This window comes from Geospiza fortis, unplaced genomic scaffold, assembly GCF_000277835.1.
Source record: "Geospiza fortis unplaced genomic scaffold, GeoFor_1.0 scaffold443, whole genome shotgun sequence".
Classification (NCBI taxonomy): Eukaryota; Metazoa; Chordata; class Aves; order Passeriformes; family Thraupidae; genus Geospiza; species Geospiza fortis.
In genome coordinates this window covers 3,510,549-3,522,861 of record NW_005054335.1, presented here as the reverse complement: position 1 = coordinate 3,522,861, position 12,313 = coordinate 3,510,549, and the positions used below count along the sequence as shown (strand labels likewise).

Sequence of the window (12,313 nt, the reverse complement as noted above, 5' to 3'; positions counted from 1 at the left end):
CAACATGTAACAAAACAAAAAACTCAATTCAGTGTTCCTGATTTCAAAACAGGCAGTTCTTCAGTCAATAAACATTTCTTCTAATGCTACAAGTAAGTGAAAGGTGACTAACAGGCAAAAGACTTTTTAAATGTCTGGCAAGTTTGGAGAGCGTTTGGAAGGAATAAGCTTGCCAGAAACTGCTGGCAAGCACACTCCCTACAACAGCCAGCAATGGATATCCAAGCATGCATTTTTGCTTCCTTTCCCAGACATAGTATTACCACCCCCACCTTCTTATTTATGCAGGGAAAGGGTGGCATTATTGAATTTGTTTTCTTAGTTAAGCAATTTCTTTTCCTATTGCACAGAAGGAATGATTTCCAAAAGGAGAGGTAGCCAAATACATCTGGGGAACATTTTAAACCCATTTTACAGGTACTAAAAACTGAATTGTCAGAGTCCATTGGCAGAACATAACACTTCACTTTTATACAACATATTAGCTACTGCATTCCCAGTTTAGAAGAGTTTGAGAGTTATACTTCACAAATATAATGCTGAGATGCAAATAATGGCCTCAGAAAAATGTAAGAAGCACACCCATTTTCTTTAGAAAAGGAGCACCTGCAACTACTTTTATATTTTGCTTCTTTTGTTTCACTAAACTTTGTGTTTGCACCCTATACATGATGTGGATTAAATAATAACTACTTCACACTATTAAGGATTATAGAGTGGATAGACCATGGGAACTGAACCCACAGGAAGGTTTTGCTAGAGGTTTTATATCGTGACATCCAGATAAAAAAGAAAAACTTCACATGTTGAATTCCAATGCCTATAGAAAAAGTTAAAATCTCTGTCTTAAAAGAAATGCTTTCTAAAAATGCAACTATGAACTGGGAAAAAAAATTCCAGAAGCCTGCATTTGGCTGTATCCTACCTTCTTTTGTCAGCTGACTTCCTGAATCAAGCAACAATATTACCATCAAAAAAGAACTTAATCATTTCATATAATACCTGGCAAATTTATGTGAAAACAGTTTATGTTGCAGTAGACTTTTTGTGGTTTTTAAAGCACCTACCAGCAAAAGCTCTTCACATCTTAAGGAAAGCTAAGAAGAACATATGAAAATTTCCCTTTTCTTCACCTGAGTAAGTAATATTTACTCTTCCAGAGCCTGTGACTGGCAATATCAATAATACACTCTTGAACTGACTATTTTTTATAAATCAATTTTGAAATACTTCTCCAGTGTCCTGATTCCTAAACACAGACCCAAAAAAATTAGTCTAGCAAGATGACATTAGTTTCTTCTCACTGACCAAATGCTTTGTAATAAGCAGATTGGCGGAGATGACTTAATTCAGACACACTGAGTAACTGAATAATTAAATCAAATAGAAGAGCTAATAAAGAGTGCATAGAGACTGCACAGACAACATTATTTAGGGAATGGAGAAAGTAAATGGAAAGAGAATACTAGTAAGGCTTAAATGTACCTTGATTCAGTATGCTGATTTGTTAAACATTTCCCCATCATTTTATGCCCTAATAAGTTTCCATTTACTAACATGACCTAAAGCTACAAAGATAGGTCAATGCAGAGTTTCCTAGAACGTATGTCCACCAAGCTGCTGCAACTAAATATCAGTTAAAATAATTGAGAAAATGGAAGCATACATATCATAGCACATTTTTTTTGAGACTAATGTTTGGATATAGTAACAACCAAGCTACTTTGAACACCATGCTGTTTCAAACTACATTAATCCTATTTCAAATTCTAATAAAAAGTGAATTTTACAATGTGTTAAAAACAGGAATGACATACTGTGAAATTAGTTGATAAATGCAGCACTGAATATAAAAAAGTACTTTGTTACCCACATTCAACTGTCTGTTAAACCTCAGGTTATCAGGAGGTAAAACCATACCTTATATCTACTGTAAACAAAAGATGACCAAGATAAACCAAAAATAATCTGGCACCATATATTAATACACAATCCAATACAAGTTAAAACCAAAAGTTAATGTTCAATGTGAACACTGAAGCTTGACATCCTGTTGTCTTCTCTTCCCTTCAACCAAGAAGAGATACTCCCTTAAATGTCAGTGAAATTATTTGAATGATCAGTGGGAGCACAGCCCCCTGAAGGCAGGTAGGAAATAGAGTCTTAGTTATGGGTCAGCTCTTCTCAGCTGTTTAATTTCATGTATTTCTAATTGCAAAAAGACACGAGGATCAAGACAATCACATCTGTCTACACAGTACAATCTAAAACTTAACACAGTTGTATGGCAATAGTGAAAACCTGACTTTTGACAGCCAACAGAACTAAGAATCAATTAGTGAAACTTCTGGTAGCAGACAGAAAAAAGCACCTTACCCCTAAGACCACCCATTTGTTTTATTACCTACTGCTACAATGCACAATGATAATATAGCTAAAAGGCTGCACTTCAATTTTCACTAAAGCCAGTCAGATCAAAAATAGAAATGACAAGAGTTTGCTGTGAGTTAAAGGCTATCAATGCAACTGCTTGTACTCTTCAACTCATGGAGATTCTGGCCGCTGCAAAGTAAGTGAATGAAACAGAAGAGTAAATATAATTTCAGGAATAGGTAGCTTCAACTTTTCATTTTTGCAATTCCAAAGCAGCAGGCTGTCAAGTCCAATTCAAGTGCTCTGAAGCAAACTTTACTATTAGGAAAATAACTTTTTAGTACATAAAGACAATTTGTGTGTCTGTCTGCACTTGTAAATGTAAATTTAAGATAAACCTATGCCTATTTCAAGACCACAGGCATGAAGATTAATCTTAACTCCAAGAGAAACAATCAAGAATATGAGGGTAAAAAAGTATCATAACATGCTGCAGAAGATTCAAAATCTACATTCCTGGGCAAGTTGAGCTAAAATCTTATTTTTACATACATATTCATATGTGTATATACATATGTGTATGGATTTAATACATACAAATAAAAATTATATATTATACAAACACGTGTACACATACATTCTACAGATCTCAAAATAAGCAGCACGGGCACATAATTAAGGGGTCCCCAGGGCTCATAAAGAAAGTGCAACGACCTTGTTAGTGTTTGGCCTTTCTTTCGCACCCAGTCTCATTGTAAAACAGTCAACCATGAAAGTACTTTAAAAAGCTGGTTTTCTTTTTATTTACAGCATGATTTTATAATGTACCATTCATGTTTTATAGAAGCTGGTACTTCTGTATATCTTTCTGCCAAATTCAACATGAACCACAAACTTTCTAATTTACAACTTTCAGAAATTTGAATGCTTTTGAATACCGGGATTTTCAACTTTGCAATTTAATGACAACCCTGCCTTTGGCCTTTCCTGACCTGTTGTGAAGTAAATCAGGCACACTAATGTGGGCTAACAAGTCTTTTTCACACTGTTCGATCACCCTGCATCTTTTTTCTCAGCAGACACCGCCTCTCTCCCACTCTCTGTCTAGCCATCCTCCCTCAAAGCAAACAAAATGGTCACTGTAACCCTGCATTACTGCTCATTAGATCACAGGTTAGTCAAGTGGAACTGCCCGAGGTTCCCAAAGGAGAGCTATACTTCAAAAATCTGTCCATGTCAAATGAAGAAAAAACCCCTGAGCGTGGGGTCACCCAGATCAATGATCAAAAGAGACTGAGAATAGTGGAGGGAAAAAAAGAAGAAAAAAAAAAAAAAGAAGAAAAAAACCCCCTTTTTTGTAAAAAAACAGCCTTCTGTATAATAAATCAGAATAGAAAAATACTAAGCTTTTTTTTCCCCACTTTAACAACAGTCCATTTTGGCTTTAAAATGTTTTATCTTGTTTTTCTGAAGATTTTATAAGAGTAAGATTGTTTTTAAAGTGTTAAGATTGAGGTTTCAATAAAACTCAAGATTACTTTAATAAAATTAGCAAGAGGAATAATAATGGAAGATAATGGTGATTTTCTCTCCATCACATAAATACTTAGATAATCCAAAATGAGTCAACATCAATTTTCATTCAATTATGACTTTAAACAAATCATATGTTCTGAACTTCAGAAGAGAGAAATGATACGAATAGCATGTGCACAAAAAAAGGTTGTCAAGCAAAAACTACATAGTCTGAACTCTTTGGCTACATGACAGATGTGCAGGCACGTGCAATACTTCAAGAATGTACAGTACCATGTCTGTGGCCTCTGTTTGTCCTTTACGTATATAGGGCAATTTTTTAGTAAAAACCACAAAAACAAAAAAGCCCAAACCAAATTTAAAAAATTTAAAATACAGTAATAATTTTAAGTAATAAATTTTGATTCAGAGAACAGATCAAATTACTCAATGAAGAGCACTTACTGTTTAATAAGGGTCTGTGCAAACACAGGTTACAGATATCACATGCATTAATACTGCTTATTCAAAATTAGTTACGTATTTCTAAAACAACAAATCTACACCGTGCCACTAGATGCTGTTGCAGCTAAAGGGACCTGATTGTTTCCTGGAATATTGGTTGCAGAGCATCTTTTTGTTTACAGCTCTGAAAAGATTTCTTCTCCTGCCCTAGAGAATGACTCAAATTTCACTCTCTTACTCCCTTTATCCTCAGCTATGAGTAAAGGCATAATTAGCAACAAGGAACAAAGGTAAACAATTGGCATAGAATATCTGTAGTAGATTTGTAGTTAATATATGGTCTGTTGTAACAGAATTACTGCAACAGAACAAACCTATAGGAAAGAAATGCTTAAAGTGCTTAAATGTTTCATAAAATGTGGTAAACTATTTCCTAGTATTTATTACCAGAGTAACACAAAAACCAAAATGAGACTATAAATGTTGTGATAATATATTATGAAAAAATATAGAAAAAAATTTACAGAATAAGCTTGTATTAACAGAGAGACAGATGAAACCACTTATTTTTAAATAAATAATGCAATTGTAGCAAATATATAACAGTATATGCAGTAATCCAAATTATCTACCTCTGGAGATATGTGTGAATGAAATGAAAAGTATTTTAAGCAAAGCTCATTCACTAAAGCAGGCTGGGCTTTTTGTTTGCTTTCTTTTTTTTAATCAGTTTGCTAGATGCCACACACATCCATTAATAGGCAATAGATGCCTATTAATACTTGAAATGTAACTCCAGCATGCATTAACTTTAAAGATGCCCACACATTAATACTGAGTCTTTACTTTTAAGACAGTATTAATACAGCACAGGTTTTCTGACCCTTGCAACTTCGCATCTAATCAGAATCTGAACAACTAAATATAACAGAAAGATCAGAAAAAGCAAAGATATTGAGAAATATGTAACCATAGGAATGGATTATTCAATACACTGTCAACACTCTGGTTTTTAAAACAGTAAGAAAAATATCAGGATGATGCGTATAAATCTGAATAATAAATGAACATATTTTCAAGTGAAAAATTGCCTAACTTTGCCTTTTGTAAAATATGTTACCTAGTTAATTTGTATGATCCTTCAAAAAGTTCTTTTCTAGACTAACTCAAAACTTCAGGCTGTTCAGATTCTAACAGAAGAAGTTACTGTTTCATGTCAGACTGCTGTAATAGATTTTCTAAACATTTAAACTATTTTGAGAAAACATTTATGCTTATAAAGATTCCAGCATGACTAATGATATGCTGCAGTATCAACAAATCATCATTAGAATAATGTCATTAAATTCAAAATCCTGCTTCTAGTCTTATGAAGACAATTGTTCCCAGATGCTAGAGTGGATAACTCATGTTTCTTCAGAAGCATGTCTGCGTCTGCTGTTGAATCACTGCAAGAAGTGGATGGGAAAATGGTTTCCTCTTTCTGAACCAAAAGTCATTATGCACGGAACAGAAGTGGTTTCTGAGGAAATAATGGACACTGTTCAGCCTATATTGCTATAGAAGAAGGCCTTCAATGGCTCCAATTTTCTTTAAGTAAAAACTCATAGTACTGCATCCTCATAGTCTCTGAACTGTGGGGCCCTTCACTACTTTTGAATTTGCAGAACTCCATTTCATTCTTTGTTTTTGTTACCTGTCCCCTTCCCTTTCTCCTGTTATTCCTTCTCACTAGTTCATTCCATTTGCAAAAACAGTAGTGTCCTATCCAGCAATCAAGCTCACCGCAGTCTTTGATTTTTGTCTTCCACCACACCCAGAGAGCATCCAAGATTTTTCCAGGAGCATAATGGCTTGAAAGAATGCTAGGGTAAAAAAAAATGAGCTCAAAACTGAGAATGGATAGGAAGGAATTTAATCTCACCTTACAGTTGTATGTGTTTCCTTCCTGGCCTTTGACAATTGTAGAATTGTTTCAGTAACATCCAGACCACTGATGCAAAGATGATCCTTTCCCCATCCCGTCACTTGGGAAAACATCATTGTTTCATGAATTCTCACATACATGCCAACATCTCCATCTCCAGAGATTTATGGTTTGTTTTCACTCATAGGAATTTTACACTTAAAAATCTAAACCAACCTCTGATAGGCCAATGACACCTCAATTTTCAGGTTTGTTTTTCCTCATGCTGCAGCTCAGTTTCAAGAGAAATCCTCCTCAAGCATCTTCAGAAATTTTGAGTTTCATAGGGAACAGAAAGCCTCCCACGCTCAGGCTGAGCTCTGAGCACCTTCTATTTGTTGCAGGTTTTAAGGAACTCTGCAACTACATATTTCCAGCAAGGTCTTCAGGATGTTGGTAATTACAGACAATAATAACCTATGCTGTGTCACAGTGTAGGTAGTGTTGATGCAGTTGAAAATTTTCTACTTTTGTGGCATATAATTAAAATCCAACTTGAAATACTTACATAGATATAAAATGAATAGATTTTCTCCTGCTATGGTTACTGTTGAACTTCCCTGACATGACCAATTAAGATGCTCAATATGATTTCCCATGTGTGTGAGTATGTAATTCCTGCAGAATGGACTGTGGCCAGAAATTAATTTCATACACTGCATACCTACTCTAATGGAATGAAGATGATGTGATCATAATCAACCTGAAAAACATTTCTTTTAAAATTTACTTTGTTATATTGAGTACCACATATAAATTATGTAGTTCAACTACAAAAAATTATCTTTTCCTTGGTAAATACAAGGTTCACAGTATATTTAACTTGCCTTTAATCAGCAAACTTATTTTAGCACTTAAAAGAAAAATAGAAGAATAAGTTCTCATCTTTTAAAAAGCAGCAGCTTGTATTATTGAACTCAAAATTTCATTCTAGTACATATACATACATATATCCATGTAAGATGGGTGTTTGAAAGAAAAACACATACTAAATAATTTTCACAATAGAAGAGTTTTCACAAACTTGATCCAATGCATTACTAAATACTTTTCCAATATTTTTCAATTGATCCAGAGACTATTTTTGCTAAAATGGTAAAGTTATATTTGGAAAGTAGTTATATAGCCACTATTTTGTTCCATTTGTAATAGTTATTAATTCTGAAAGAAATACGACTTCTCTTGTTCATGTAAGATGTCACTAACGGTAATTAAATCTTTGAGCATTCAAGAATTCCCCAGAACAGCAATATCACAGACCTAGAGGCTCAAAAGAGTCATAATGATTGTGTGGTCAGATTTGTATCCAACAGGACTCAGGATTTAATTTAATTCTCTACTAAAGCACACCAAATTTTTACCAAGCAAAAAATGTTTCAGAAAGAACTGTAAAAAGCTGCACTCTTCTAAAATAGTCCTTACTGAATACTATATAAGCATTTGTAAGTATACAAATACTTAAGAAAAACATTTACTAAACTATGCATATAGATTTGTATCTGAAAGCATTTTAAACTTTCTCTCATAAATTTACTTTTTATTTTTAGATACTTTGCTCTATATTTACAGTCATTGTGTTTAGTTCTGCAAGTGCAGCCAACTCCTCTTTGAATGATATTTTCTGTCTTCTTTCTTTGCTTGGAAGTCAACAAAGACAGTAAATTTTCAAAACATAGGAAAGAAACATGTATTTTCACTATCTTTCTCTCAAGTCCAGTAAAAGTAATTGCACATCTACTCCAGAACATCCATTTTTAAGTAAGAGGAAAAAAATATTTTCCAGTATTTCCTGTATAATCGTCCTTTACTATGGTTCACTGTAGAGGGATAAGCCAAAAAAGCATGAGAAGTAATGTGGTAGGTAGAAGGGTTCGACTCTCACTGGATTTTAGATGCGCACACCTCCAACTTTCCACACCAGTTCCAGTTTTACAACTTCCTCCCACCTCTTGTTTGTGCCTGTATGCCAATTATCCAATTTTCTTCTCATCTGAATTTATTTAAAAATAAGACCTTGAGGAAGAATAGTAGTTAAGTAATTTTTAGGTCCAAACCAGTTCATCACGGTGTCGTACAGACAGACTGTCACACCTGAAAGATGAGGGAGGCAAAGAGACCAGCAAGCAAACCAATACTGCTGATGAAATAAATACTCAAAGTACACATCATCTATATACATATAAAACAACCATTTGGAGACTCAAATAGCGCTGCAAAAATCCACATCTGATGTTCAAAACTATATACAGCAATACTTTTCAAAATCTACTCCAAGATATGCAGCTGCTTTTTTTGCGGACGTGTACCTGGCACCATTTGCTACAAAGGGCCATTCAAGAGATTTATTTCTCTAAATATAGTTTCATGTTGTGAAATGGGGGTATGTGGACAGGACTTCTATTCCTGTGTCTTAGCTACTCCTACTCTTTATCTTCTTGTACATTGTGTAATATGTGCATTTTTGCAGGTGTGCTTGAGCAATTTTTTTGATATCTTCGGGGGCACCATTCCAAATCAGAGTTTCTAGTGGCAGTTTTTGAACTCATTTCCTTGCAGACTCACACATTTGTCAAGAGCACAACTGGAATTTACTATTCAGAAAGATACTTTTTTTTGTTAAGTTTTTGTTTCTTTGTCCCACATACGGTGGGACAGCTATATTAAGCTTTACTAAGTGATGTTATTCACCAAAACATGGTGGTGAATATACCAATTCATTTTTTTATCTAATGAATATATTGACAATTTTACCTGTTATGGCCTTGTTTATTTTAAAACATGATTGAAACACAAACTCAGGCAAGGAAAATGTGTGGTTACTGTTTGGATTCAGTCTTGCAACTGTATGAAATTGCTTGCTGTTCACATTTAGCTAGGATGTGGATCTACTCACATTTATTAAAATTGGTTAGCTTTTAAGATTGCATATTTTGTATTTTTTTTATCATACGATTCTTTTATATCTAAATCATTTTCCTAATAGGTATGATGAAATTTTTAATCAGTATGGAAGTTCATACGAGAAATGCAAATAGGAGTTATTTCTTCATTGTTCTAAGCAGGACAAAACTACTATTGTCTAAACACTAGTTTAATAATATTCTCCTCTCCTGCAAATGTGTTCATAACTGAAGTCTGACAAATAACTCTTCTGTTCCCTCAAAGGCCACAGTTGTGAAGGAAGCAGCCAATACTCAAAATAGCAGAGTCCAGCTCCAAAACAATCTTCAAATATCAGGGGATACACCTTGGACGAAAAGAAGTATTTGCAGTGAGGGGATTGCAAATATTAAGGTCACTAAGGTCACTATGATCTCAAAAACAGGGTAGGAATCTATATTTTGGCTATTTACTGCAGTAATCTGAAGATAAATCATCTCAGAAACAGTTCCTTGAGGAACCAAAAATCTGTCCCCGATTTAACTTTGCTCTGGATGTCCCTGTCACAAAGCACACAGATTTGCAACAGCTGGTCTTTGAAAACTCAGATTTGAGAGGCTTGACCAGGGTGAGGATGGGACAGACTGCAGAGAAAACTTTCATTTTCACTCTTGGTTGTAGGCTAAGTTTTTGTAGTACCTGCTCCTGGGGAAAACATTTGCTCAAATCTGTGAGCTAAGATACTACATACTCTCTGAAGCTAAACCTCTTTAGTAGTCATTGCTGAATGCAGTTTTTCAGATTACTAGTAATGACATCTATTACTCATACCCTGAAAGGGTTTCCAAAGAGGAACCATTTTCCCCTAACTAGCAGAAACCACAAGCAGCATGAATTATGGAAAAACAGTACAAAGACATTGGAATAAAAAGAAGTGATTACATCCTGGAATTGAGCCTGTTGTACTAAGTAGCCAACTCAGACCACTGGCAGGCCTAGAAAGCCCAATTCGCAGCATGCTCCAGATCCCCACCACCAGTAAGAGCCTCCACACATGCTGGCAAACCTGAGCATTCTCCTGGTTATTTAGCTTTAAGATATTTAAGGCTTCAAAAAGATACTTTATCTACAAAATTATTTCTAGACATAAACAGCAGAGAAGAAACTGGCAAGGTAATAGATAAGAGCCCTCACAACCCTAAGATGGCTCTTTTCATTATTAGAGTCACCTTCCACTATTCTGCTAACAGAAAACCTAATTAAACACTGTCAGTGATTCAAAATCTATACAATCTCAAAAAGATAAATGCATCACAATCTATGTAAATAAGCAACAAACCTTTCACACTCACTTTTTGAAAATACTGTTTGCATTTAAAAGATTTCTTTAGATCTTGGTCTATCAAAGAAAAAAAGGACAATCAAAATGACTCTCCAATGGCATTTCATACCCCTATCAAGTCAAATTTAAAGTAACATCTTGTATGCAAGAAAAAAACCCCAGCACTCGTGATCAGCATAAGCTTTCCACACTATTCTTTTCCCAACAACTATATTTAAAACAATGGTATAATCTTAAAATACGCTGAGAATCGGTTGATTTACTGTTAACTAGTAAGTCTATATTACAAAGTTCTATATTTTTTTTAAAAAGGGAATTTAGAACAGGTCTTCAGTGATTTTTCCTGTTACTAGTGGTCACCAATTTAAATATATGAAAGAAATTTATTATTTGCCTGAATTTTAGGATAACTGAATACAAACTCACCAACAGGTTATACTGTATGAATGTCTTCACATATATGGTCCTAGAATAGAATAGTGCAATGGAGTGGATCTACAATGGTCATCTAATGCACCTACAACCTTAAAAGGAGACTTAAATATAAAAATAGAGACATCCCAAAGTGAACACACTGCCAAACAAGAAGCTGCTTCACCAGTGAACTGGAAAAACTAGTTCAATTTGGTTCCTCCTTTGGCCAGTCCTATATGGCTTCCAGGAGTCCTAAACAGATCCAGACAAGCATCCAGAATAGCCTGCTCCCAAAATATAGTGGCTACGGACATCCTCCAATACATGCAGCTCCTAAATATTGCTCTGACCTGGGAAAAAATGCACACTGGTTCAACTCACAAAATCCACTGCAATATCCAGCTTCTGATACTCATACACAAAGTAGCACACATTCCAAAATAAAAATTAACAAGTTGATAATCACAGTAATGCCTGTTCCCTTTTAAAGCAATTTGAAGCACTTTTATCACCATTACTCTCCTGCAATATTTTGACATTGTAAGAGAAATCTGACTAATCAAAACCAGTTTCCAAAATCAAAAGTACTTTTGTGTGGAAAAGCAAAAGCACATTCTGTCAGAAAGATACTTATTTTAAAAAACATATAATTAGATAAACTGTTTTGGAACTGCAGCCTGTATTTTGGAAACCATGGCCAAACTGATATGCCACCACCTTCCCTCATATGTTGAGTAACTAAATTTATTTTTCATTTGTAAAATTTTTTATTTGCTATTTCATAAGTTTTCTAAAACTACAGTCAGAACTGACTCATATAGGATTAATTCTTGATTATTGTAATTTCAATCTAAAATAAAGTTATTCTGGAGCAAACCCGTTGGAACAAAAACAGTTGTATCAGTTTTACAGCCTGGTTAATATATGCAGTCTTTATTTCAGCACAGCTCAGTAGAAATCATTTAGCAGATATTCAAATACATCTAAATACATGCTATTGTCACAGGAAAAACAAAACAACTTGCAAATATCTTTGACATGGGAAGACAGAATAACCACCAAAGAAGTCTACATAAGAGAAACATCTTTACTTATAGTTTCTGAAATGAAATGCCAAGCCAAAGTTACTTTCTTGAGTTCATTTAAAAATCAAAATATAAGTAGAAAACAGATAACCAGCAACAGAACTCAGGGGAAAAAAGGATTACATTTACTGATTAGTATTTCAGCTTGGCTTCTCCTGTAATTTTCCCTGGTCACTACAGTAATATGAAGTATATTCTGCAAAATGAATTAGGTTAAATTGCATTTCATAAATTAAGTAAGTTATTTGGATATTTTTGCAAGTACCTATTATA

At 34.4% G+C, this 12,313-nt stretch overlaps 1 protein-coding gene across 2 annotated transcripts in view; it reads right to left on the bottom strand.

The window, feature by feature from the left end:
• ARL15 (ADP ribosylation factor like GTPase 15) overlaps nt 1-12,313 on the bottom strand; it is a 247,447-nt gene that overhangs the window by 114,879 nt on the left and 120,255 nt on the right. The window lies entirely within an intron of this gene.